At 31.3% G+C, this 25,627-nt stretch overlaps 1 protein-coding gene across 2 annotated transcripts in view; it reads left to right on the forward strand.

The window, feature by feature from the left end:
* NOVA1 (NOVA alternative splicing regulator 1) overlaps positions 1 to 25,627 on the forward strand; it is a 138,610-nt gene that overhangs the window by 9,222 nt on the left and 103,761 nt on the right. The window lies entirely within an intron of this gene.

A 25,627-nucleotide genomic window follows, 5' to 3' on the forward strand; every position in this document is an offset into this window, starting at 1 on the left:
TACTTTCCTTGAGAAGCTTGGCATACTTTTTGAAGCTTTGAAGAATAACTTTTCTTTCTCTTTGAAAGATTTTTGAGAACAGTTACACGTTGAAGGCCCCATAATTTGATTGTAGGATAAATTTTCACACAATGAACTTATTAATTAGATAAGAGTTCAAATCCTGCATTTCCGCTAGGATAGATATAATAAATACTACTCTCAGTTTGATTGAATTTTTAGAAATCATTCTTATCTTGAAGAAAGTTGTCTTCATTTAAATTGTTAATAATTTGCTGCTCTAGTACTTAGATTGGGCGGTGACTTTATTTTAAGATTTACTAGATAGAGGGAAGGACAGAAAAGAAGGAAAGGGGTAGTGCATTTTATTAACACAATAGTAGAGAATTCAGTATGTGTTTTTGTTTTATGTTACTAAATATTTTTGAATAACTGCAGCTTTTCAATTTTGGTTATATTCATTCTTGAAATACTTGTTTTTGAAGGAATTATTGTTGGAAGCAGTTGAGCTTCTACTTGGAGACCTTTCATTCACATACATAGTTTTAATTATTCTTTGTATAACTCCTGTGTTTTTAATTTTCTAAGACTAATTTTTTTAAGTCAGAAAAGTACTTTTAAAAAAAAAATCTAGTTTCAGTCTTCACTCTGAAATCTGTCTGGTAGTTTTTCTCTTGTCAATATAAGTATTTATCAGCTGCTTCCTATGAGTCCAGGTGTCCTATGGTCATTATGACTTAGAATTATTACGAAGCATCTTTTCTTTGTAAAGTAATATGGGTATGTTTTACTTCACCCTAAAATGTTGTGCTTTGATTGTTATTGTGTCCTTAAGTTTTGTTTAAAAATATTTTTTATATTGCATCTCTGATATATGTCAATGACTTACTGAGGACACTTAGGAATATCGAAGAGGCTTTTTTTTTTTTTTTTCGTTTAAAGGGATTGGAAAAATAATGGAATTGTGGAACTAGATGAAAGAAATGGCGCTTAGGTGCGATCTCTTCCAGAATCTTCATTTAATAGTTGAGAAAACCAAGATACCAAGAGTGATATAGGCAAATAATTGTCCTGCAACTTTTAAATATGTTTTCTGAATTTGTGGTACAATTATAGTAGATACTTCATTCTCTTTTTTGTTTTGCTTTACTCTTTTTTTTTTTTCCTCTTCTTTTTGAATATGCCTCTCTGAGGAAATAAGTCTTCACTTCTTCTCTCTCCTAGTTTTAAAATAAATACTCCTCCCCCCGCCCCCGCTTTTTTAAACTAAGTTGAAAGCACAGTAGTTATTTTACAATAATTTTTGTTGTTGTTGATTTGCTACACTGAAAGGCCAAAGACAGGTACTCTTTATCAGTACCACATGTTAAAAAACAAAGATATGGTAGATTATATTGCCCAGAATATAACCTGGTCATTTCTGTATTTTCATAATTGTACTGTTTGAAAATGGCAGTATTCAGGGTTATTTGATTTTTACAGCTTTGTTACTTCATTTGCAAAGTTATTTTTTTTGTTTCTTTCAAACGTCTTTCAAAGTTTCTTCTTTTTTTCTTCCTTCCTTTGTTCCTTAGCTCAACTTTTTAATTTCTTCATTTTTGGTTAAACAGAGTATTGACATTGCTAAAAAAAATTATATAGACTTTCTAAGTCAAATTCTGTTTTGGGGGATATATGTATTTTCCATATTTTTATGACTTATAAAATTTCCTTAAGTATTGCATATTTGTCTAGGTATTCATAACAGTTGGTTTTAAAAGGACAGAGTATTATGATTAACAAATAAGCATGAGCGTAATTGTAAGGCAATCTAAGTACAAATGAAGATATATAATAATTATTAATTTAAGAACATAATTATTAATTTAAAAACATAATTATTTTCTCTTTTTTGTCTATCCATTTCATCAAATTGGTCCACTTCTCGGTTAATTAGAATTCTGATGCTCTTTGCATTGCATTATAGGCTTAAGGGCTACTTTCTAACATAATTATAAAAGTCACTTAACGTGATTTTGAAGATATTTTTCCTTCACGGATTTAAGTTAAAACAAAAAAATTTGTCATAGTCTTACTACAGTTGAATAGTAGAATTAAGCTTCATTGATATGAAGGAATTTACGTCATCCTTCATGCCTGCTGTATGTTCAGCATATAGCCCAGTGCTTTAAACATCTGTGGCATTTGAAATATAAGTGAATGAATGTGTGATTGAATGAATGACCAATCTGAGGCTTCATTTGTGAATGTGATGGATATAGAAGGCAATCTTCAGTTTTTCATTATATTTCTAGTTTACTATAGTGGAGTGATATCAATACAATGAATGTAGAAGGCAATTCATCTTTAATTTTGTATTATATTTCTAGTTTACTTAGGGGTGTGTGTGGGGGGGGTATATGTGTGTGCAAAACATCTGTATTTCGGATAAGTAAACTAATGAGTTCAAAATTCAAACAAACAAGGAAAGACCATAGAAGTATTAAGACAAATATGGGCCAGGTCTTATGAAAGAAGAGTAGAATTTTGTTTTCTATTTAGCATGTTGTCCGGAAACTTTCAGAAAACTGAAAGCTAGTATTATGGAGAGTACTTCAAAGCCGTCTCCCAGATGAAGATCAATTTAAAAATACTCTGTCTTAAGAAACATGAGATTAACTAATATTTATTTATTAATAAAGTAATAAAAAGTACCTATATTACAAGATTTGATAGTTATATCACATTATAGTTTACTTATTGCCACATGGCTACCTGTGCAGTAAGGAACAATCTACTGATGACTTTTCTTGAGATACCTTGAAAATCAAAGATTACTAACCACTAAATTGAGGTTACTTTATTAAAAATATGATTAGTAAATGTTTTGTTTTTAATATATTTTAATATCTCCTTCCCCACCTATAGTGGGGAAGTAGACATGTATAAATACATTAGGACTTTTAGAAGCTGGACTATTAATTTTTCTTATTTACTCAGGAGAAGAGTATACCAACTATGTAGTAGATTGGAATTTATATGCTTTGAGTTTGACTAACTCGAACACTTTATTTGAAATTAATAGGAAAGTTATTGAATTTGGTTTTCTTCAAAGTCTTTTAAATACTTTTTAAACAGAATTTAGAGAAATGTATGAAATATTAGTGTTTATCTTATATTAACACATTGTTTGATTTTTGCTGCAATAAACCAATGAAACTTCTAAGATTTAATAAATATATTTAGTTTCAGGCTTAGTCCCTTACATTTTTATAAATTTGATTTATTTTTTAAAAAGCTGATGGAGAAAAAAAAAGCTGATGGAGAATAATGATGGGTTAAAATAACTCTAAATGTTTACTTGGCTGCTTCCCCTGCCCTTCTCTGCCACCATGGCCAGATTTTAACATTCTGATGGACATTTATGCGTTTCCTTTGGGGTTAGAACGAGATATACAGTTTTCTGAAGATCTTACTCTCAAGCAAGGGAGCAATAAGAAACAATAAAGACAAATACCTGGTTATAATGAAATTTGATAGTTGTATAATGATAGAATTATGTCTTGAAGTTGAAACTGCCTCTGTCAGTGGCAAGATCTTGAGAGAAGAGGGTATACTTCAAAAAGGACTTCAAGGAGGAGCTGACAGAGTTTTGAGTGTTGAATTTTAATTTGCTTGGTGGACAAGAGTGGAAGGTCATTTGAAGCAGAGACAATATATGTATCCATGGAGTTATGAAAAATTCCTGGTATATTCAGGGGTCCAAAAGTAGTTTGGTATTACTGGGATACAAAGTAGATATTGCGGTGGGGAGAGAGTGGGAGTAGGGAGATACTATCGATATTTGTACAGATAAGAGAAAATGTATTAAAAATGTAAAAGAAAAGAGTTTTATGGAAAAATATTTAATTTGGAGACATTCAATAGGAAGAAATATTTTAAAGAAAAAGTACATTTGTTATGTCTATAAGATGAATGAGAGTGGTACTGTAATTAAAATATATGTATTTGTATAAATATAAATAGTGATACTTGTACTTTGGAGGAAGGATTGCCCTAGTTATATAGAAGCAGAGTTAAATAGTAGATTGGGGAGTCTGGCTTTCTGCCTCGGTTATATAAGTAGAATTAAAGAGAAGACTAATTTGTTTAGAAAGAAAGGAAAAAACTACTAGAGGTAAAAGAAATGTTAAGAAATATGAAAGCTATCTTTTTATTAAGCAACTATGTGCTGAGGGTAGAAGAAAAAAAGTGTGGAACTTAGTGAATGAAAATGTCAGTGAGGAATGTTTTCCCATATTCAGGAAAGCTCTGGAGATAGAAATCCGTTTTTGACATTTGTTCACTCTTATATAACCTGTTGCCTATGCAGGTGAATTTAAAGTTAATGACTCAAGTGGTTTCTTTTACTAGTTTGCCTTTGATTAATAGCTGTTTAGAATCATAGATCTGATAAAAATTTTCTCATTCCTTAAATTATGAATATGTAGGCCTAGTTTCTAGCTCTCTTGGTATATGAACATTTATTTTTAATTTGATGAAAATTAGTGATTTGCACAACATATGCAATTTTAATGTGTGAATTTTAATTTTTTGGCAGTGTTCAAACACTAAAGTTTTGGTATGTGATAGAGACATTGGTGTGTGTTATGTCAATGAAAATGAAAGTTGAAACTTTCATTATTCATTGTTAGTGGATTCTCTGTCATATATTATTTTGTTTGGCATTTCAATTGATTATTGAATTTCAGCAGGATTCTCCATCATTGATAAATATTTATTTCATATAAAAATTAGTCTTAATTGATAATCTGTCAAATCCAGATGAGTTTAAAAAGTGACTGTGAAAAATATGGCACTGTTTTACATTTAGAAAATGAGATTAAAAATCTATCTAGCATTTATATTTATTTGTGAAATTATTGGCTAGTTGTGTAGAGAAACATTAAAAAATTGAACAGCTGAAGTGACATTAAGCACCAGATGGGAATTTGAAATAAAAATATTCATTGTGTAATCTTTATTTAAATGCTATTTATAATTCAATAATACCAGTTGTATAACTCAAGGTTGACTTCAATATGAAAAGGAAGCATAAGCAGAGTCTCATTGCCTTCAAATTGATGTGCATATCATGGCATGGTAACATAACTTGTTCTTTAAGGGATAAATAATATAGGTAAGGTGACTGCATACATTGCAGAACCAATACAATTCCTTCTGAGAAAGTCTTTGAAGAAACTTTGGGTTTGTGAATTGTTTCAAAGTGACATTTATTTAAATTGAACGTCTTTTACGAATTCTGCCTTTAAGATGATATTCTATTTTACATTTACACATGTATTCTCAACTGAAAATTTCCAGCCATGTTTTCTTTACAGTAATGTTTGACATTGTTTCTTCTGAAGTATGTACCTATTCTGTTTAAGGAATGGTATGTTCCTTTGAAAGCTTTATCACATTTTTAGCTACACTGGTATATTTGACATCTTATTTAAAAACTAGAATGACTCTAGATGTGAAAACACAAACTGTGATAATAAGCTAAATATGCCATATGTGGCAGTTTTGGTTGGCATATATCTCAAATGGCATGTTTAATGTACTGTATTAGTAAGATTAGTAATTTTACGGTGGAAGGCTGCTACTTTTATTTTATAATCTTTTGCTGGTGGGCTTAGAATGCTGACAGACCCTTTACTTTGTAAATCCTTGTTTTCAGCCCAATGGCAAATTTTTTTGCCATTGAAATTATCTACATGGGGTCCCTCTTAGTAACTAACTTATTCTCTAAAGTTTGTGAAAATTAATGAGAATTACAAGTAAGCAGTATATAGTTTGACAGATGATTATGAATGTGAAATGTAATCATGTATTTTTGTTAAGGAATAATAATGCTAATATATTTGGTATAACCAAAATGGTTTAGTAAAATAATTAAGAATTGAAAATGGTGTTTTTATTTTTAGAAAATGTATATATATTAATAGGAAAAGCCTTGAGGTTCTATGTCTATATACCATTTATAAAACCATTTAAAGCAAACTGCAATAAATATTGCCCCTTTATGACAGTATGACTGCACTCTGAAATCATATTCCAGGTTTCTTGAACAAATTTTTTTCTTTGATTTTTTAAAATATTGCTTTTATTAAAAATTTTTCTGAAAACCCTTCAAATACTTCAGCAGATTGCATTAAAAATGAGTAGAAACTGCATTGTGAGCAGGATAATTTCCCTAAATGAAAGGGATAAATAATATAGGTAAGGACTATGTACATTTTTTGACTACTTAAAATATGCAGAACAAATACAATTCTGTTTGAGGAAAATTTTGAAGAAATTTTGGGTTTAGGAAACATTTCAAGTAACAGCTAAATTAAGTATCTTTTAAAGAGCCAGGCTCTGATTTTCTTTATGTGTATATTTAAACCATCTCTTGACCATTAATGGGAAAAATGATAGTCTTGTTTTTAAAAGTCTAGAACTGTATAACTAAAACTTAATAAAAGTAAGTAAGCACTACATAAAAGTAGTTTGCTAATCATGCCTTAATTAGATCTTACATCTCTATGCTTAAAATGTCGGTATAGGCAGGAATTCTTATATCTGTTTTACAGCTGAGGAAAATAAGATAGTGAAAGTTAAAATGATTTGTGATATAGAAAGTTAATGATGAACCTGTTTGTTTACTGTTATTCTATAACTCTTTGCATCAGACTGCTTATAAATTTGAGTTAAAAAATACAGTATTCAAAATTTAGGTAAGATTCACCAAACTGCCACATTTGACCCATCACTGAGAAATAATTAGATATTTTTTATGGATTGATAATTTTCCCTGTTCATCTGGAAATGCTTCAAATTTCAATTTTGCCATTGAAAGTGAAACTGTAATAATTAAGCAAAATAGAGACTAAAAACAAGTTTTCTGTTCTGACCAGACCTCTGTAAACATAGAACCTTGATATCGTCTATGTATTTCCTGTCTTCATATTGCTATTAGACATTAGGAGAGTTTGAAATTTTGCCTTGTCTACGAAGTTTTTTACATGAAATCATTTGATTATTCTTCATTTAGCATTGTAAGATTTGTCTTTCACATTTTAAATCATATATAACCACTGCTCTAGAGATTTGTTAAACTGTAGACTTAAGGTTAGTAAGATCTAGTCAAATCACTGTGATAGTACTTACTATAATCAAAGTTTTTATGAAGATAATATGCTTTGAATATTACACAGTGGAGTTTATTAAGAAAATATCAAATCAATTCAGTACTTTTTAATGCTTTATGGGGATGTGAGATGGAATATAAGACTCCTAGAGAACATGTGGTGTCAGACAGAGCAGAGTTTGAATCCGAGCTCTGCCACTTAACTAGTTGTGTGATTTTGGTCAAATCATTTAATCTTCTTGGACCTCTAATTTTCTCATCTGTGTGTGATTAGTACTTCTTGCATAGTTATAAAATGTTGGTCTAGGTATCACAAAAGGAAAAAATGTAAAAGCATGTCACATAATACCTGACATATAGTAAGCATTTTATGACTCTTATCTTTTTTCATCTCCTTCTTCTTCCCGTGTTTGTTATGTTTAATAATACTAAGTTTACAGCAAAGATTTTAATGTAAAATAAATTACATTAATGGGGTGGCAAAAAGGAAACATTGCTATAAGGATTTTTTTCAAAAATTTTTTTTCTCATAATAACTGATTATTATAAAATGTAGGCAATACAGAGAAAGTTAACCTCTCCTCATCCTTTAGGATAATTAATATAAATAATTTCATATATATTCTTTCATACTTTATAAATGCCTTTTTATATAGGTTCATATTTTTAGTAGATAATTATAAACGATACTTGTTATTATATATAGGAATGAGTTTTCAGCCAATCACCTCTTTTGGTTAATGGACTTATGGAGGTTCTAAGGTGTCCTTCCTATCTCAGCTATGTGGATATTTTTACTTACGTAGCCAAAAAATATGCTCTGTGATACCCCTGAATGTATGCAGAGCTTTGTTTGTTTGTTTTTCACCCATATGGTTGAGATAAAAACTAGGGACATGATTTTATAATATATAAGCAGATTAAATTGCATATGAAGCATATGGGCTTCTTTGTATTAAGACTTAAAAATTAACATAATTCATTAGTCTCTCCTTCATTCTTGTACATTAAAAATATTGATCAGGGCTTCAGTAGGAATAAAGCAGGTGGCATACAGAATATTTAATACTTGGCTTTCATGATATTTTTCAAGATACTAAGACTTCTGAAAATTCTTTTTCTGTTAGTCAAAAAGAGTCATAGTGTACTGAATGATAAAGCTAGATATTTAGTAATATAGATGATGATTCATAAGGCTTGTTTTTTAAGTTAAAATTTTTGATTACTTCTGTGAAGGCCTTAAACACTTTAATTCATGCAGCTTCCATGAAAGATCTAAGAGAATTTAATGTTATAGTTTTACTAAGAGTGTCTTTCAGGGGTCTGATTTATTGCTTTACATTCCTTAACAAATATTCATATTTTCCGTGAGTCATCACAAAAATTCTTGATTGCCATTATAGTAAAATTCTTTTTTATGGTATGTCTATATTTTGTTATAATCAGTGTATAAACTTAATGCTGTATTCAAATTCCTTATCTATTAAATATTACATATTAAATATTTAAGAATCATCTAATACTATAATAGGAAGAACAACAGTACATGTGATTTTGTTTTGTGTGAATGTGCCCTTGAGGACAATAAATGTAATTAAGATCATATTGATTTGGGGGTTGCTTTGTTGAAAATATAAAATATTAGTGAATATCTGTTATAGTATTGAGTAAATTCAATTTTGTATTTAAAATGTTATACCTTTGAATATATAAAAATACTAGATGCTGTAGGAAAAAATAAAATGAGCAACTTTGCAAAAGGTAATTTAATTCTAGAATGATTAAATACTATGGGCCTAATCTTTAGAGCAATGGACTTATTTTAGATACTTAGAACCTGTAGAGATGATGAAGTCTAGTTGGAATGAGAGTAATATTGAAAGTTGGCAGTTTATAAAAGAGGAATGTGTATTTGTCTAGGATACAGATGACTAAGGGTTATCTCTGTTTATATTAGGATATGGTTTTGGGAAATGGAACAATTTGAGATAGGCTGTGAATGCTGAAAATAACCCTAACTGCCTTCTCATGTGTAACATTTTCACTTTTCTTTGGAACTAAGACAGCAGGCCACACAGTATATGATGAATTTAAGTATCAATTGTAAAACATCCTCTGCATTCCTAATTGACAATCTTATGTCCTATTTCACCGAGAAAAAAAGTAATTAAAAGAAATTTCACAAGCTTCCACCAGTAGATCTAGCAACCTAACTGTATCAGTACCTATATGGTCTATATTTTCTCTTATTATTCTGAGAAACTGTCCCTGCCCCAGGAAAGGCCAATCCTTTACTTTTATTCTAGATTCCATTCCCTCTTAGGTACTCAGATATCGTTTAGAAATTCTTTCTTCTCTTTCTTGTGTTACCAATTCCCCCCCATTCTATTTTTTTTCAACCTGCAAACATACTGTATTTCTCCAGTGTTAAAAAAGAGAAAAAGCATATTCTCTTTATCCCACTGCCTGTTCCAATTACCAGGCCGTTAACAGTAAAATGCTTCAAACTATCTGTCCATACTTGTGCTGTCTCCAGTTCCTCTCCCATTTTTCTTTAAAAGCTATTCCAATTAGAATTTTGACCCCATCCTTCCAGTGAAACTGTTCTTGTCAGGGTCATTGGTGACTTTAATGAGGATAATTCAGAGGTGGATTCTCAGTTCTTATCTCTATATACAATCAGCAGTATTTGACATAGTGATCACTGCCTCTTCTTTGAAACATTTCTTTCTGCATCCAGCATACCTCTACCTAACTAATTGCAGCCTCAAGTTTCCTTTGTTGGTTTGTTCTCATTTCTCTGAGCTCAGTCTTGGACCACTCTCTCCTTTTTTCTATACATGTTTACTCCCTTGGTGATCTTATCCAGTGTCATGGCTTCAAATAACCATCTGTTCTTTGATGACTACCAAATGTTTATATCCATTATGGACTTTTTCACCTGGACTCTAGACTAATGATGCGACTGCCCACTTGATATCACTTGTATGTCTAATAAGTATGTTAGAATTAGATATGATTTTAAATTTTCTGATTTTTCTCTCAAATCTCAAAATCTACTTCTCCCACAATCTTCTCCATCTTATTGCAGCTTCATCCTTCCGGTTTTCTAAGGCCAGAAATCTTGGAGACATCCTTACCTTCTCTCATTCAGTCAGATTTTACATCTAATCTGTCATGATTCTGATTATGTTTAAGATATGTGTCTTAAATGAAAGCTGAAAGCAAATATTAAAAACAAAAGTAAATGTTGCAAAAATGCATTTTGCTCTGCTTAGTCAAAGAATTAACTAAACATGTGGTTGGCTGTGAATTCAGTGTGTTAAAACTCTTTCTGCAAAGTGGCAGAAAGTAGTCCGTCCTAGTTATTGCGTTGACCGGACTGAGCCCCCAAATTATAATTTCAAAAGATAAACCACCAGGAAAACTAGATTCATGTTTAATTTTATGTTCTAGGGAAGTCTGTAGGAAGCAGTCTGTACCCTAAGGAATATCAGCATCAGTATATTCATTATAGTAAGATAAATATTTTCGTACCTGCAAGAATTGATTTTTAAGGAATAAATATGAAGCAGTAGGTTTAATAAAATTCTAAGTAATACCAGTTCATTGGATTATATCAAAATGAAGTCCATTGATCCTGGAGGACACAATTAGCTTAAAATGTAAACTATGTTAGGTGGTATGTACATGTGAATGACAATATACTGAACAATTTGGAAAATTTTGCTAAATCAAAACTTCATCTTTTTGAGGATTACACATTAAAGAAATTACATACCTAGAACAAAATTATCCAAGTGGTAAATATTTTCCTATAAAATATTTTGAGATAATTTTATGCTTATCAACTTTGAATCTTCTCATTTTATGGTCCATGAAAAATTATTCTAGTTAATGAACTTCATTTCTCTCTTTAAATTAATTAGTTTTTACTTTACTATTTTATGTTTTTTTATTCTGTACTCAGTTATTAATGGAAATTATATTATTTCACATACAGGAAGAAATATAATTGACTTTTTATAGAGCCAATATGTTTTTAATAAATTATGTAATAACAATTTTGACTTCTTTTCTAATCATACATTTTATTAGTATGTTTTACTGGCAAAAGATCTCTGGAAATAATCTGGTAGAATAAGACAAAATACATCTGTACATTTCTCAATATATAAATGATACAGTAGAGGAAGTTTGTTTAGTCACTGCTGTGTAAAAAGGAAAACTGTGGTAGTTGTGGCTTCCTGGATTACAAGGGATAAGAGTATGTGGGTTTGTATTTGGTTTCATTTTAAAGTTTAACATTTAAATTTAATTTTCTGGCTCAAAATTATGGCTTAAAATTTGTGACTTAAAACATTTTATTTTGGTATGCTTATGATTTACATGTTTCTTAAATCATCCCTTAGTTTTAGTGCTCATTTATGTGAGATTTGGGTTTGCATATCATTCTTACATTATTATTTTAGAAAAATCTATATTATAATATTTTCACACAGCTGATAGAGACAGGTTTGATACAGGTTTATCTGACTCCAAAGCCCATGCATGGTCTTTTTACCATATCCTATTATGACAAAAAAATTCCTTTGAATGAAGGTAATTTTCCCATATTTGACTTGTTTTTAAAGTTTCTTGTATTGAATTTTATTTTGAAAGTGTTATTATGTGCTTGACTTCAGTGTGCTCAAATCGTGCTTTTAATTTTTATGCTTATAAAATAGCTTTAAGATTTGTCTATATAAGCAATTAAAACATATTTAGACTATGGTCGTATTTAATAAAAGTTATATATAAGTAAGAAATACAAATTGGAATTTTAATGTATCCTGATGAGTAATTTTTCACGTTTTTCTTTAAATTTAGTGTTAACCAAGGTAAAGATTTCCAGTTTTTCCAACATTTATTTATCCATGTATGTAGCTAGCAAGTACTTATTAAGTATGGATTATATACTGGGCATTTTACTATGTACAGAAGATACAAAGATATTTAAGGTCAAATCTCTTCTTAATGATAAGGGATAAAGCTGGAGAGTTAGGCAAGAGCTAGATTATGGAGGCCCATTTAGTCTGTCAAGTCATTTGGATTTTTATTTATTTTTATTTATCTTAAGATGGATGACACCCATCATTAAAAGGAGTTTCTAAATCTCCAGTTACTACATATTCAAACCTACATCAATGACCAAAACTCCTAAATGGTAGTGGATGTATACAGTTTTTAGAGAATTATTTTACCTACAAGATACTTGACCATATAGTTAAGATTTTTTAATGTAAAAAGCCGTTATGTTTGGAGTAGTTTTAAATTTTGAAGTTATTAAAGTAACTATTTTCTCATAATATTTTTCAGCATTAATTTAAATGACTACTAATTTATGCGGCTCTGTTTAAAGCTGGAACCCAAAGCTGTTTGGTGTAAGATGTTTTACATTAAGACACTGTTAAAGAGAAGGATACATGCGGAATTAAAATAGAATTAAATGATTTTAAATTAAGAATGGATGACATTTCCAAGGTAGCAATGAATGTGCTACACTGTACACTAATCATATCGTTAGTGTTTTACTTTTTTCAATTTTATGATATCCATTTCTGTTCTTGAAAATCTTTAAAAATGTGTTATCTTTGTTTTTCTTGAACTGTCAGTATTTACAGTATAAATGTAAGATCTTATATAGCTCAGCCTCATGCTTTTATTATCATCCACTTTATGTACTTTTGCTCTGGGGTTGCTGAGCATCCCTAGATAAAAGACTAAAATAGGGCCAATTGATTCTGTTTCCCAGTCTAACATATATTTCTGACTGAACCAGCTCTTGTTGTTGTTATCCTTTTGTTTATCTCTATTTAGCTTTCTGTCCTGTGCCTACTTTTCGAACTTTTTTTGTCTCCGTCAGCCTAGAAATTCACCCCAATACCTTCATACTCTGTAAATGAATGTGCTTTACAATTTACTTAGATTCTCTTCAAAGACCTCCATCAACTTCTTTTATACTTCAGATTACTCTGTAATTTCAACTTTAATCCTTGCCTACATTTCTAGAGAGAGAATTTTCTCTTCCTCTTTTGAGGCTATCATTTATCTTGTTTCTTTTTACCTTTTTCAGACTCTTGTTTTATTATCTCTTTTTTTTTCTATCTTTTAAGTTTTTCAGTAGATCTTTCTCTTTGGCTTAGAAATATATACAGTTCTTATTTATCTTAAATTACAAAAGACTAAATCCTTTCTTTGATTTTGATAATAACCTTGTGGTTTCTGCCTCTCTCCCCTTTCCATAGCCATCAAGTTTCTTGAACGGGTAATCTGTACACTTGAGTTCCTATTTTTTCAGCATTCTGCTGCTCTTGAAGTTACCCAATTCCCTTAAAATTCATTGTTATCCTCTTAGTTCCTTAACTCACTGAACTAACTTTTCAGTCATCTAGTCATCACCCCCTTTTACTTTTCTGGAGCATTCCATGTTGATAACCACTCTCTTCTTTTGACACTTTTCTTCCTTTGACTTTCTTGACACTGTAAGATTCTCTGTCTTTTATTGTCTGTCTCACTGTAGCTTCTCAAGCATTTTGTTGGGTTTTTCTTTTTTTTAATCATTCCATAAATGTAGGAATAATTCTGTTCTTGCCCCTATAGATTCCTCTGAATTATTACCTTTATTTAGATCATTCCTAAGTCCATATGTTCAGCTCAAAACTGTTTTGAACTTTTATTTGTGTACATCTCGTCATAGATATATTTCATGTATTTCAGAACAAATCTGATTATTTAAACCTTATTTTAAAATCTTCCTATAAGTTACCTTGCCTTAAAAGTACTAGTTCCTTTATGTGATTCACATAATTTGGCCTGCTACTCCTCTTTCCAGAGATATTTGGTTGTCTTTCTATACTAACCCTTCTTGAATATACACACACACATCCACTCACTATTCCTATATATCATTAAGGTTTCAACTTATATACGTCATCATTTAGGAAGTCTTTCCTGACTGTCTAAATCTAGTTAAGGTACCCTCTTTTTTGTGCTCTGGAAGCATTCTGTACTTCTCATGCTTATTCCAATTGCAAATTTTGTCTAGCATTGTAGGCTGCTAGCTCTATGACAATAAAGACCATTTCACCCTTATTTACAATGTATCCCTAATAGGGTCTTTTACATAGTAGGTTCACAATATGCATATATTGGTTCATTTATGAATGAATGAGTGGAAGAAGAACTCAGAATATCAAAAACTATTTATTTTCATAATTTATAAATCTACCTTTCTTCTTGTTTTCTGTTTCAGTTACTGGTACCAGTGACTTTCAAGTTACCTAAACTAAAAAAATTAGTTATCATTGATCTTGTTCTCTTCTTTATTTTCCTTTTCTTCTCTCTCTAGTTGTTGCCAGTTCTTGGTCTGTTTTACCCATGAATTGTATCTTGAATTAGTCTCCCTCTTTATGTTCTTGCTGTTTTTCTCTATGGTAGGCTGTTTAACCTACAACTGTGCTGTGTAGAGATTCTACTGGGGTTGTAGAGGACCTTATCTTGGCGTATTTTATAACATCCCATTCTTCTTTGGTCATTAAAAAAAACCCTCTAGGCTAGTGTAATATGAAATTTGAATCTCATATCTGATTTAAAGTTCTTCCTCTGCCCTAGCACTAGTCAGGGTTTGGGCCCTAGGAACTTGAAGTTCATAAGGTCTGTTCTTTCTCATTCTCTCTAAATTTCAGTAGAGGCATAGGTTGATTCTGACATACCACTCCCCACCCCCATTGCTGATTCTGGCTCCTTTAGGTTAGGGTTTAGTTGGAAAGAAATGGGCAAAACTTTGACTTAACTAGGTTTATGATTGTAATATTCTTTTGAGTTTTGCTCCCTCTGTGGTTATACTGACTGGCCATTAGTGCCTTCTTCTATGTGGCAGGTGTTCAAATGGTGGCTTTCTCATGGGGTGCATGTTTTGAATCTGTGAAGGGCTCTATTGGGGTCTCCTATTGCACAGTTAACCTGCTATGATGAGATATCCTTAGAGAACTCTCTTCCAGGTCCTCTATGTTCCGGCTACTTGGGCATAGTATGATATCTAAGAATTCATCTAAGCCAGGAGTGAAAAGGCATTCTCCTCTTGTCCAGCACCCACAGTGTATAGAGAACATTTTCTTTTATTGCAGTACCACAGAGGAGGCGTACTCCCAAAAGACAGTCTCTAAGTTGAGTCTATAGGTTGGTAGAGAGGAAGAGAGAGAAACTTTGTAACGCATCCAGTTCTGCATATATGTATACAGTAGATTAAGCCAGGAAAAATACTTTTGTAGACATATTTATAATCTTTGAAAAGAAACATTTCACAGAATTTGGGAAGATTAAACAAGGGAGAATATAAATGATAATACATTGAACTTAATAGAATAAAGGCTGGTTTAGAATACTTTAAAAAGGTGAAATATCTGCATAATATAAAACTTATGGAAGATTCTGTTTTAGCACATTACTGTATAATAACAATGCTTCCTGAACAATTCAAACAGGTGATTCAGGAGATGGTAGACATACTGGAGTAGTTTATGTGTTGTTTTAGGAACAAAATGCCTCTGGAACTTTTGTCTATTGGTTTTAAATAAATGCACATATGTGTTGTATATGTGCTATGTATAACACAAATTTATTAGATAGATAATTGATAGCCCTTTTTGTTTTTTAACCTGTTTTGATGAGAAGTTCATCTTGACAACTGCAATTTTGCCAGTGACAAGATTTCAGTGCTCTAGCTACAGGGATTGAGGATGGACTACTTTAGTTAATTCAGTTTAAAAAAATGATTTAATAATTTGTATCTTTATTTGAATGAGGGAGAAAATGGTTTCCTCCTGTTATTCTTTCTGACATTTACTTCTGTAGATTCTTTAAGAACCAGGAGTGGAAGGTATGGAGTCATTAAGTAGCAAAAACATTGGATTCTTGTTTAAGTATGTATTAAGTCAGATCCTCAAAATTATTTAGGCTTGTTTCATTTATGATACTGAAAGGAAGGATCAACAGGAAAAAATAGTATACTGGGGAGGAAGTAAAGATTTGAACAATCTGAGACTAATTCTTTTCAATTAGAGAATTGCTTTAGGCTATGCTCTCAAGTATACTTCAGTTGAAATTAGGTGTGATAATTATTTGTCAATAATGGGGAAGTTTCAAGTTTCACATCTTCAATTTTGCTACTTTGAAGTTTTTGATAATTTGTCTGTCTAGATCTGAGGCTTATCCATTTACTTTCCATGATAAACAGAACTTTCTAGATAAAGAAGGCAAATAAGACTGCAAGGAATACGTTATTTTTAAAAATTACATTGGAAACATTCTTTATCATTCAAATACATCATTCTTATCCACTTCTCTGTCTTCTCAAACCACTTTCGTTGTCTGGTTTGTTGTCAAGAAATAATGATTTAATAACTTGCACATAAATACATAATATAATTAGGCTTTTAAATAAGTCAGATTTACTGCTCCCCATTTAATCAGTGTTTATGTTTTGGGGAGGGATAGCCATTTCAGAAGTGAGGTAACCTGACCAAAATCATGCAGCTAGTAAGTGAAGAAGATTGATCTCCACTCCAGAGTCCATACTCTACATTGTACAGCACCACCTCCATGTGGGTTTAGATTCTTCACCTACAAATACTTGTTTCAGATAGCATTTATTTTGTTGATTGAGGGTGGTAGATATAAAGAAATGGAATCCTGAATTATTGCCTGCAAGGAGTTTTGAGAAAGAAGATATAATAACAGTTACTACATTGTAAGTACTAATTAGCAATAAGTGTCAAAAACAGGTAGTAAGTGCCCTGGGATTCCCTAAAAAAAAACATGTACCATTTCTATTTTCCCTAAATCTCTCCTGTTATCTTGATATTATCTCCCTATTGTTTTTAAGATCCCAGCAGTTCCTTCCTTACTGCACTTTTTCCTTGACTTTTTCCTTTAGCACTCTTATCAGTATTTTTGTTGAGTTGAGATGTATTACATAGTAAATGTTAAGAAACTCTTCAGGTGTTTCAAATACAGGCAGAAATAAACATATTTGTTAGGCTTTTCTCCATAATGATACAGTAGTAGAGAGAGCGTTATTGATTACCAAATGGAAAACTATTAAATAAATTTTTAAAAAAAAGCATAACTAGTTCATCTTGAGCAAGAAAAAAAAATCCCTCAAAATGTTATGAGATGTTTTGCCTTTTGAGATAACTACTTCAGATTTAATAGATTTGAGAAAATGAAAAGTTAATGAAGCAGAAGAGTGGAAATGAAACAGGTGTAGAATAGCCAAACAAAACAGAAGTGATCTTATTAACAGTTCTCCAGATTGGGTTCCTGTAACCACTACCAAACTATGTAAATCAAGCAAGACATGTAAATGTCATAGGATAGGGCAAATAAGGGAAACTATAAATAAATTTTTCTGAAAGCATTCTTCATAAATTACTTCTAAAATTGGTTATACTGTGTTTTATGTCTAAATAATATTTAAAAATTTAGACCAAAAGTATATAGACCATAATGTATTGGTTTGGGGATTGTAACTTGGCATAATTTTGTGAAGTTCACTGGGAAAAATGAGTTGAATTGAAAGCAAGTGTTTTTATAGGTAATGAAATGGATTTTTTTTTTTTTCATTTGCCGGATATTTATTGAGCTCATCCTATGTGAGAGGTCCTTCTGAGTGATGTTGAAGATATATCCCCAGGTTCCTGTTTTGGGAAAGGGAAAAGAAAAATAGAATGTTCGTCTAAGGATTGGTCTCTCAGGGAAGATTTTTTGAGAGTATATAAATTGATTTATTCTTTTTGCTTTGCTCTAACATACTGTTATACTTCTCTTATTATGATGACTTCTGTTTTCTCGTATTTTTTATTGATGACAGAAATTGCCAGCGTCAATAAGGAATACCAAGTAAGAAAGAAGAATATGGTGCGTCCTATTTCTCAGTATCTGTTATTTTACTTTCAGTGTTACGATTTTGCTCCCATAGCCTTGGCCATATTGTGAGATTAATTTCCTTATTAGCTAAGTGGTGAGATAATAGATGATAAGGGAAACAATGTAGTGTAATAATATAATGATAATGATAATAACTAACATTTATTAACCATTTACTATGTGCAAGGCCATATTCAACACACTGTGTATATATTATTTAGTCTGCCCAATAACTTAATAAGGAGAGTCTATTCTTATAAATAGAACACCAAAGCACAAAAAAGTTAAATCACTTTCCCTAGGTACTTAGTTGTAACCATTGGGCAAGACTAGAAAGCACATGTATATAGTACTCTGCATATAGTTGATTTTTAATGGTAACTCTTATATTGATGAGAATGAATTAGACCTGAAATTTGAAGCTTGTGATAATATAAAATAGTTCTGCTAACAGCCTTCAAAGTAGATAAGATACTTTCTTAGAAATTGTAAATGTTGTTATGTACCATGTCTCTAAGTAACTGTAATTTAAGTGCTGCTTAAATTCTTTAATCATTACATTTTAAAGGTTTTGCTAAGCTGTTTTGTTATACATTCCTTATGGCATTTTTAGTCTTTTATTTTATAATAACCCTGAAAGAATATTTCATCATTTATGTAATTCATATAGTTTTATTTACCAAATTATGTTTTTGTTTCTATCTTTTTCACCATGCAGCATGTTTCTACCTATTTTTAACTGTATCATGTCTTCTTTCCTTCTCATTTAAATTCCCTTAGAACTATCATAGATCATTATTCTAAGTTATTGAATTTTTCTCTCTGTGAATGCCCATTTTTTAATGTCTTTTTAAGAGCTCTACCTTCAGTTTACATTCTCATGCTCTTTTTTTCTTCTGTCACATTTTTCTCACCAATCAAGGATTAAAGAAGACTAAAAAGAAAACCAATAAAAGAGAGAATATGTTGGTTCTGGTTTCAAGTTAGTTAATCTCATTTGTTGGTGATTTGCTCGTATTATGTAGTTAGTTCAGTTCCACACAGTATTTGGTCCTTACTATGGAACTATGCTCAATGCTAGGTGATAAAAATGTATGAGCCCTGGTCTACCTTTTTTCTTTCCTGTCTGTCCAATCTCTTGCCATTTCTTGGCCTCATGTCACACTGAATTCTTAGTCTTTTATACATGGAAGCCAAGAATTAATAAGGGACTTGTTGGACGAGAAAGAAAAAAGGGGGAGAAAAGTAAAGGGAAGAGGGTGGTGGGCTTGGAAGCAGGCATGGAAGCACTGTTCTGCTAGAACAATAGCAGGTACAATAGAACAGAAAGAAGTCAGTGGAGAAACAGAAGCAGAATGTTTTTTGTAATCTTCAAGGGTGGGAAGGGTGCTTAAAAGACTTCAAGGGCAGCTCTGTAAAATAGTTTAAAAACAACAACAACAAAAACCCCCCACAAAACATCAGTCACAGAATAGTTCGTTTTGGGAATAGAGAAGGAGTCAAATAGCTACCTAGATATTAAAAAGGGCAACATTTTGTCTTTAGAAAAGAGCAAGAGTCTAGGTTCAGTGAGTATAGATGGAGAGTAAAAGTCAAACAGCTATTGTTTTTGAAGACAGAGAAAGACTGGTAACAAAAGTGAATTTTATCAGCATGGACTTCTTTAACAAAGTTACGGGACTCCCACTGACTTCAGTAGCTCTTAAGTTTTATCTTGTACTATCTACACCTTCAGCTACCTTGCCACACAGTGTAATTACTGATGCCCACAGTGATGACACTGATTCATCAAGAAATGTTTAAATTGTATTTATAACATTTTAAGAAGTTAGGGATATGTGTGATACATTTTAGAAAGTTTTCCATACATCTATTTAAAATTCAGGTACAGTACTTAAAAGTTTAACTTAAAAAAAAAATACTGTTGTTGTGAAGAAAACACAGTCCCTGCCTTAAATCAGCTTACATATCTCATTTGCACCTTCAAGCAAATTTCATTGTGAGGATTTTTAAAGACATTATGTCATATTATGACTTTAAATAACTTTTTCCAGAGGACTTACTTCATGTCACGTAAATACAAATTGCACAAAAATGTAGTTTTTTGTTGAGGTATAACTGACATACAACATTATGTACATGTAAAAGATTTAACATTTTTATCTCACAGAAACACTAAATCAGATGTACCTGCTGGACATATTTTTATAACTAAAAGTCCTTTACCATATGGTTTATATATTGTATCATTATAGGATCTCTCTGTTTTACAGTTTTTTAGTATAAACATGGATATGGTAGTAACTATCTCAAGGAGCTGTGATGAGTGATGGTGTGTGTAAAAACTTTATCAAAATACAGGCTAAACCCTCAGTAAATGGTATTGTTTCAGTGTAAAACAAAGTGTGGTTATGGAATTATTTAAGCAGTGGGTTCTTGATTTTTACCTTATTTAGCGGTGTTTGAGGTTCTCCTTATTTACCAAAGAAGAATTATTCACATAAGAAATTATTAGTAAAGGTAATTGTAGAAAATTGTTTAACATTTCTTCATTAAAGTTGCATTGTACATAATTTCTTTAGGCATGAATTTGAAATTGTCTATGTAGTGGAAAACCTTGGTACTTTGTTTTTAGGGAAGAACCGGAATGTATGCCAATTCACTGCTTAAACATCTTTCATCAGAACTGAAAGTATTTTGAGGTTTTGTATCCCGAGGGTTTATAAGAGAAAGGGTGAGAAGCAGCTGAGCAGGGAATTGAAGAGTGAATGCTGACTAATTGTCCCATTTTTGCTCCTTATTCACTGGCAACCAAGTAGCTCTACTTTTAATTTTATTCTCTGTTCTTATACAACCAAAGAAACAGTAGGTTTTGTTTACATAAAGTGTTCTAGCTAAAAGCAGTTGTAGTTTCAGAGAAGAAAAAAGTACTAGGAGTTAGCAGGTCTCAGAGAAAGGGACAAATGTGTATAGTGATGTGGTTTTACTGGATAATATTTAAGGGCTTAGTCTCTGCAACTAGACTTCGTGCTGAAGTTGGAATCCTCACTTTCCACTCATTAGTTCCAGCAATTTATTTAATCTGTTTCAGTTTTCTTGCATAAATAAGGATAGTAATAGTACCTACCTCACTGAATTGTTAGGATTAAATTAGTAAATATGTATAAAGCAAGTGGAATAGTGCCTGATACATTGTAAGTGCTATGAAACTGTTAGTTGCCATATTTCATTAAACCTGAAGTACCAGTGTTTGTAAGATACACCATTACTTTATATACCAAGAAAAAAAATGTGGAAGTATATGTGTCTTAGAATCGATGCAATATAATATTATGTTATTGGATCAGTAGGTTTAATAAGCTTTTCATATTGTGATTCATTTAAAAGATAATGTTTATCTTGTTCCTCTGTGTTATACTGCTTATATTTAATTGACTTTATAAATTACCAGATGTAATAGTGGTGCTCTTTTTAGGGGAAAAATAGAACTATGCCAAAACTCTGCTTGAAAATATTTAATTTACATGAGCCTTATATGTTTTGCTAATTTATATATATATATTTTTTTTGTGGGAGAGCTTTTTATTTTGAATTTATACAGTGAATATCTTTTGGTGTCTAGCCTTTTGTTAATTTTGAATGCACGTTCATATATCTCTAATACATTAATAACAGTAGATTTTAGCTATGTACTTTAGATCCTGTAAAATTCTAAAGTGTTTTCCAAATAATCAAGACAATATATTGTGTTCAATAGATTTATAGTGCCAAGTAGCACATAGCAGTAAAGAACACAGGCTCTGGAGTCAAATTGCCTGTGTTCAAAATCTTAATTCAGTCACTAACTAACCCCATCAAGTAGCTTTGCCTCTCTGTGCCTTTGTTTTCTCATCTGTAAAATGGGGAAATTGAAGTGTGTATGAAAAGTGCTTAGAATATTGTCACATAGTAAGCACAATGAGCTTGCTGTTTTTTATATTAATTTGATTATTGCATTCTAAGTATTTTTTAAAGTTCTGATCAGTTTTATTAACCAGAATCCTTAGTAAACCAGATCATTCTATTTTTTACTCTTCCTTTAAAATTATAAATAAAGACAGACCTGGGGACATTTAATGTAAGATAGAGAACATATATACTCCAGAGGTCCTGGTGTGACTATGATAATGGATGTCTAGAATAATAACATGTAATTATCAAGAAGGTAAGGAATGATACTTAATCATTCAAGAATATGTGCGGTAAATTAAAAAACAAATCTTTTAAAAAAGGAAAGTTTTGTCACTTGAAGGTATAAACTTAGATTCATCTACAGATTTTCTTATGTGAAGCCATGCTGGTGCTGGGTAATTGAGGTATTACTATGTTAAAATTTAGAAATTGATGTTAATCAACTACTATTTTATATATCAATGTATTATTTTACATTATAAGTTGGAAATGTATCTGATTTACTTTTTAAAATTCATTCTTATCACTTAAATTATATAATACAGAATTAAAAAGTAAAGTAGTATTAAAAGACTTGAAACTAAGTAAAGCACTCCCCTGTGTCACTGCTCACCATCTTCCACAGCCCTGCTCCGCAGAGGCAGTCACTTTGCATTCTTGGAGCTGTTTCTTATGGCATTTCCATATTTTTAAATGACACTTTTAAGCTGCTCTTTATTGATTTATCAATTTTTTCTCTATCAATTTACTTCCTATTATTAGTTGGGGATTTACTATTCTTAAATTTATTACTATCTCATTCTCTCAACATACTTATACAAAGGTTACCCCATTTTCTCAACATACTTATCCAATAGGTATGTTGCATTAAATCAGCACTAAATATTGTTCCTTTCTGAGCAAAGCAATTTATTATGATTGTTTCTTTTCTCCTATAACTTTTTCATTTTGGGGGGAGTTAGTAATAACCTCATTTTTATTTGCTTATTTTTTGTGTACCTACTGTATTTTTCCTCAATGTTTCAACAGATCTGTAACATGATATCAGTATTTTTTGAGTGCTCAAACATGGTTTCAGACACTGTATCAAATTTGCTTTTCTTTGTGGAGACCTTTCCATACTGATCTGTTTTACAATCTAGATTGGTTGCTTTCTACACCTGGTGCAGAGTGGACATCTTGGGACTTCCCTTGGCTGTTCTCCTATGTTAGAGCCTTTATTTCCTGAGTCCCACACTCTTCCTCCCCCCTTTTCCTCCTTTATTTTATAGAGGTATATTTTTCAGCTGCTTCCTGATAAGGGAGTCATAAAAATTTGCCCTCTTGAAAATATCTTCATCCCATCCTCACATTTGATTGAATATTAGCTTATGTATATAATTGTAGACTATAAAATAATTTTCCCTCAGAGTTATGAAAGCATTGCTCCCTTCTCTTCCTTCATTTTTCTGTTCTCTATCTCTGGTCATAGGGCATATGTTCATCTGGATTTGTATGCTAGTTTTCTTGTGTTTTCTCTTCTTTTAAAAATTTCTTTGTCTTTATATTCTACTTACTAGGAGATTTTCTAGATGTTCTCTTTCATTGAATGTTTTATTTCAGCAATTATTTTTATTTTCTAAAAGTTCTTACTGTTTCTCTAATTATTCAATTTTTTAACATAGTACATTCGTATTTTGGGACTGTAATTATCTTTTCTTATGTCAGAGGATGGTAATAATTTTCTTAAGGTTTCTTCTCTTGGTACTGTATTTTCTCTGAGTACTTTTTTTTGTTTATTTATTTTGGTTTTAGTCTTTCATGTTGGAGCCTTTTCTGAAAGCCTAGACTTAATGAGGTGCTACAGATTTATTTGGAAGATGTGTGTCTAGAGGCAAGAATTGTTTCATAGGTGGCTTCATTAGGGTGATCAAGAAAAGAGCTAGAATTTCTCTTGGGAGATCCCAGATTGTGGTATCTATATGTCTTTTTCTGGGGTCTTAAACGTTCTCCAATGAATTTTCAAATATTCTTTCTTGGATAGTTTGCATCTGTCTGCCAACAATTAGGAACCAGTTCAGGTCCAACTGAGCCTTGTCCTTCGACTCCCATCTATGTTGTGCTTGGTCGTTCCAAGTCAGGAACATCTCTGGTTCAAGATATCCAACATTCTGATCCTCTAGAGGCTGAAGAGGACATGTGGAATGAGGTAGTTAACCTGTGTGTGGAAATGTTCTTTATATAGACTTTTAGAGAATCCCTCAGTATTCAGTGCTAATATTACCCCAGCCTTTCAGGGTTTCATTAGGCAAATTATCTTGATTCTTACATTCTCCTTCTTTTCTGCCACTTTTAACCTTCAAACAGATCCCATTAGAAAGACACTACTATTATCCTCATTTTACAGATGGGGGAACAAAATAATAAGTAAGCTGCCCAATATCACATGACTAGTAAATGGCAGAAAGATTTGAATCTACAGACTTACTTCTGGAACCTGAGGTTGGTACTTTATCATTATGAACCAGAAGTCTACAATACTTCTTCATAACCTCTAGAGTTACTTTAACATATGCCTTAAAAGTCACTTCACATAAGACAAATTGCTAGATTTTCATGTATCTAAATTAGAAGAAAACCTAGTAGCTTATAAATATGCTACGTACACACACACACACACACACACACACACACACAAGCCACACATATAGAAATCATTACTTACTACATCTGTGAAGAATGATTTTTTGGTGACACAAAACTTTAATATAAACTATTAGTTACCACCTAACACCATTCTTCTAAGTAAAATTTTTAAATGATATTTACTGTCTGAACTAGGACACAATGTTCTACACACTAAGTATAATAAATAAAATCAGAGGATTAATAAATTTTAGTTGATCTTATTAAAATTTTTCCTCTGTTTAAAAATTTTAGGAAGAATAGAAATATAAGATTTGTTTGCAAGATTATACATAAGCAAAACTTTTGTTTCTTTCAAAAATATTGTGGCCAAACACTTGAAATTTAAAATAAACTGAATTCTACTTTGAGTGTCACCAATTAAAAATAAATCCTCTTCGATACAGTTTGATTTTTTCTTTTATAATAATAAATCATTTCTATTTTGTGTAATTTTTCTATCCTTCTATTTCTTCAGTGTAGACAGAAATCTATTGCCTTCCTGCTGAGAATATAATTTCTGAATCTAGGTGATGTACTGTCAGCACAGTGAAGCAGGAAATTATTCTCCTGTGTCAGCTGCTGCTGTTAAAGAATAAACAAGGTTTGGGATAGGATGCATTTCTGTTATCTCTGCTCGCGAATCTCATATGACACGCAAATAGATTTTAATTCAAGAGAGTTCAAAGTATTTTGTGACAAAAGATACTCCCTGCTCTCAGTTCTTTCTCTACTGCTTCTAAAAATCTCAAGTATATTTCAAAATTCCGTGCTTTTTTGTCTGTTTCAGGGGTAGCAGTCATCAAATTTATTCCACTTTTTCAAGTGATAGAGCATGTGGAAATCATATTCTTTAGGACACTGGGAATATTGGTATTAAACTTAGCA

Source organism: Eschrichtius robustus, chromosome 1 (assembly GCF_028021215.1).
Source record: "Eschrichtius robustus isolate mEscRob2 chromosome 1, mEscRob2.pri, whole genome shotgun sequence".
In the NCBI taxonomy this organism is placed as follows: Eukaryota; Metazoa; Chordata; class Mammalia; order Artiodactyla; family Eschrichtiidae; genus Eschrichtius; species Eschrichtius robustus.